We start from the raw sequence: 4,707 nt of genomic DNA on the forward strand, positions 1-4,707 counted from the left end.
AACAAATATAGTTAGAACATGTGCCCCTAATTTCTTAACCCAGATGTAGCTTAAATATTAACTGGGCGTGATAAATTGGTACACTTGCAGTAGCGACAAATATTAAATGGACATGACAAATTAGGTCGACCATATGTCGAAAAATTATCTACACAACACATACAATCACAGCGTCTATAACTAATTCCAAATAAATAGCAATAGTAACAATTTTGATTAGCTAATTACCTCCTAATCTAGACATGCACCCAAACTGGAAAATTCAGCTCGCATTGATAACCCTGTTGTTCCCACCAAGTATGACATACAGAAACCGCCACTACTGGTGAAAGAACATGGAGCCCCCATGTGTGGTTTTAGTAATTGATGACAATTCCTATGGACTAACGGTTGCATTGAGAATCTATCTTAGGTTGTGTCCATAGCCATGTGTTGGTCTCAAGGTTACAAGATGGAGAAGATCGAGTACAATGATGAAGACGGTGTCGAAGAGAGATGAAGACGTTGTAGAAGATGAAGAGAGACGAAGACGGTGTAGAAGAGATGAAGACGGTGGCATGCGTAGAAGATGGATGAAGACGGTGGCGTGTATGTTGGAGGAAGACGGTGGCATGTACAAGGTTGAAGAGGATGAAGACGGAGCTTGCCGACTCGAGAGGAACGCGCAAGGACAAGGTTTGTGCTCGATAGGATAGTGGGTCGCATTATCGGAGAGAGCTCAAACCTTGCATGCATTGCATCATGTTTCTTGGTTGTTCTTGGTTCTTATCCATGAGATGGGTTATAGCTTGTGTTCATTCTCATGATCAGGTCTAGCTCATCGGAAACGGATTCCGGATGCATCGCATGTTGCATGTGCGAGGGCGATGATTTTCCCGATATACCATATTGAGAGGTTACACCTCTATGACCATGAGAAAATCATCATTCTCCCTTTTCCATGTTTTCACCTTGTGTAGAGGTATCTCTCGTCGTCCTCTTTCCAGCAAAATTTGTTTAACCGCAATCGGAGTTCCTATCTCAAGTTATTGATTTTATAGTGACAACTTATTTGAAAAAGAAAAAAAGGGGGAAGCGGTTCTACTGGGCCAGTACCGGCCCAGTACCAGCAGGGTCTCTGCAAGCCTTGGAGCCCGGAGCGGTACCAGGCCGGTACCGGGCTCGGTACTACCGCTCGGTCCGATCTATTTTTTTCCCATCCTCTCTCTCCTGCTTCCTCCCTTGGGCCGCCGCCACCACGCCAGCCCACCACCGCACGCTGCCGCCACCCTGCACTGGGCCACGCCGCCCATGCCAGCCCAGCTCGTCGCGCCAGGCCGCCTGGCCCAGCTCGCCGCTGGCGCCCGCTGCTGCTCCGCTCGACCGCGTTGACCACGCGGGAGAGCTGCCGCTCGATCCTGCGGGGGACTCCCTCCACCGCTGCCGACAGCCTCGCACGCCGCGCTGGTTCCATTCACACACGCGCGCGCCTGCCTCGCTTGCCACGCGTGCTGCTGCTCCACGCTCTGGTCCCACTCTGCTGCGCTGGGCCAATTTTCGTCTGTTTTCTGCACAGTTCGCGCGCGAGCGGTGGTACCGCTTTGACAAGCGGTAGTACCGCTCGGGCGCAAATCTGACCATTTTTCCAGCCCAACAGCTATATTTTGGAGCCCCTATATATACCCTCTTCCACCTCCGACCCAACTACTTCTTTCTCTCCATTCTCTCTCCTCCATTGTTGACCTTGAAGAGCTTGTTCCTCCTCTTGATCCCTCCACTATTTCTTGCATATTTTTGGGGGGAAAGAAGAGAGGATATCTAGATCTAGAGCTTCACCAATTGAATCCCTCTCCAAGTGAGGGGATCTTGCTAGATCTAGATCTTGGAGTTATTTGGTATTTCTCCTCATATTTGGTCTTCCTCCCTTATTCCTCCAATAGCTTTTGTAGCTTTGTTGGAATTTGGAAGAAAAGAACTTGGGCATCTTAGTGTTGTTCTTAGCCATTGCATTAGGTGCATCGGTTTGGGTTCTCTCCGGGGTTTCGGTCTCATAGAGGGCGTGTTGACCTTAGTGGTGTTGTTGCCTTAGTGGCCTTGTTGCTTTTGTGGTGTTGTAGCCTTTGTGGCCTTGTAGCCTGATGCGTGTAATTGACACGTCCGTTGGGAACCCCAAGAGGAAGGTGTGATGCGCACAGCGGCAAGTTTCCCTCAGTAAGAAACCAAGGTTTAATCGAACCAGTAGGAGTCAAGAAGCACGTTGAAGGTTGATGGCGGCGGGATGTAGTGCGGCGCAACACCGGAGATTCCGGCGCCAACGTGGAACCTGCACAACACAACCAAAGTACTTTGCCCCAACGAAACAGTGAGGTTGTCAATCTCACCGGCTTGCTGTAACAAAGGATTAACCGTATTGTGTGGAAGATGATTGTTTGCAAGAAAAAAGTAAAGAACAAGTATTGCAGCAGATTTGTATTTCAGTATAAAAGAATGGATCGGGGTCCACAGTTCACTAGAGGTGTCTCTCCCATAAGATAAAAGCATGTTGGGTGAACAAATTACAGTCGGGCAATTGACAAATAGAGAGGGCATAACAATGCACATACATGTCATGATAAGTATAGTGAGATTTAATTGGGCATTACGACAAAGTACATAGACCGCCATCCAATCGCATCTATGCCTAAAAGTCCACCTTCAGGTTATCATCCGAACCCCTTCCAGTATTAAGTTGCAAGCAACGGACAATTGCATTAAGTATGGTGCGTAATGTAATCAACAACTACATCCTTAGACATAGCATCAATGTTTTATCCCTAGTGGCAACAGCACAACACAACCTTAGAACTTTCGTCACTTGTCCCGGTATCAATGCAGGCATGAACCCACTATCGAGCATAAATACTCCCTCTTGGAGTTAAGAGCAAAAACTTGGCCAGAGCCTCTACTAATAACGGAGAGCATGCAAGATCATAAACAACACACGAGGTAATAACTTGATAATTAACATAACATAGTATTCTCTATCCATCGGATCCCGACAAACACAACATATAGCATTACAGATAGATGATCTTGATCATGTTAGGCAGCTCACAAGATCCAACAATGAAGCACAATGAGGAGAAGACAACCATCTAGCTACTGACCCATAGTCCAGGGGTGAACTACTCACTCATCACTCCGGAGGCGACCATGGCGGTGAAGAGTCCTCCGGGAGATGAATCCCCTCTCCGGCAGGGTGCCGGAGGAGATCTCCAGAATCCCCCGAGATGGGATTGGCGGCGGCTGCGTCTCTGGAAGGTTTTCCGTATCGTGGCTCTCGGTACTGGGGGTTTCGCGACGGAGGCTTTAAGTAGGCGGAAGGGCAACGTGGGGGCCACACGAGGGCCCCACACCACAGTCGGCGCGGCCAAGGCCCGGGCCGCGCCGCCCTATGGTGGCGGCGCCTCGTGGCCCCACTTCGACTCCTCTTCGGTCTTCCGGAAGCTTCGTGGCAAAATAGGACCCCGGGCGTTGATTTCGTCCAATTCCGAGAATATTTCGTTACTAGGATTTCTGAAACCAAAAACAGCAGTAAAACAAAGAATCGGCTCTTCGGCATCTTGTTAATAGGTTAGTTCCATAAAATGCACGAATATGACATAAAGTGTGCATAAAACATGTAGATATCATCAATAATGTGGCATGGAACATAAGAAATTATCGATACGTCGGAGACGTATCAGCATCCCCAAGCTTAGTTCTCGCTCGTCCCGAGCAGGTAAAACGATAACAAAGATAATTTACTGAAGTGACATGCCATCATAATCTTGATCATACTATTTGTAAACATATGTAATGAATGCAGCGATCAAAACAATGGTAATGACATGAGTAAACAAGTGAATCATAGAGCAAAGACTTTTCATGAATAGTACTTCAAGACAAGCATCAATAAGTCTTGCATAAGAGTTAACTCATAAAGCAATAAATCAAAGTAAAGGTATTAAAGCAACACAAAGGAAGATTAAGTTTCAGCGGTTGCTTTCAACTTGTAACATGTATATCTCATGGATAATTGTCAACATAGAGTAATATAACAAGTGCAATATGCAAGTATGTAGGAATCAATGCACAGTTCACACAAGTGTTTGCTTTTGAGGTGGAGAGAGATAGGTGAACTGACTCAACATAAAAGTAAAAAGAATGGTCCTTCAAAGAGGAAAGCATCGATTGCTATATTTGTGCTAGAGCTTTTATTTTGAAAACATGAAACAATTTTGTCAACGGTAGTAATAAAGCATATGAGTTATGTAAATTATATCTTACAAGTTGCAAGCCTCATGCATAGTATACTAATAGTGCCCGCACCTTGTCCTAATTAGCTTGGACTACCGGATCATCGCAATACATATGTTTTAACCAAGTATCACAATGGGGTACCTCCATGCCGCCTGTACAAAGGTCTAAGGAGAAAGCTCGCATTTTGGTTTTCTCGCTTTTGATTATTCTGAACTTAGACATCCATACCGGGACAACATGGACAATAGATAATGGACTCCTCTTAAATGCATAAGCATGTGGCAACAATTATTATTCTCATATGAGATTGAGGATATATGTCCAAAACTGAAACTTCCACCATGAATCATGGCTTTAGTTAGCGGCCCAATGTTCTTCTCTAACAATATGCATGCTCCAACCATTAAGGTGGTAGATCTCTCTTACTTCAGCCAAGACGGACATGCA

This window comes from Lolium rigidum, chromosome 3 (genome assembly GCF_022539505.1).
Source record: "Lolium rigidum isolate FL_2022 chromosome 3, APGP_CSIRO_Lrig_0.1, whole genome shotgun sequence".
Taxonomy (NCBI): domain Eukaryota; kingdom Viridiplantae; phylum Streptophyta; class Magnoliopsida; order Poales; family Poaceae; genus Lolium; species Lolium rigidum.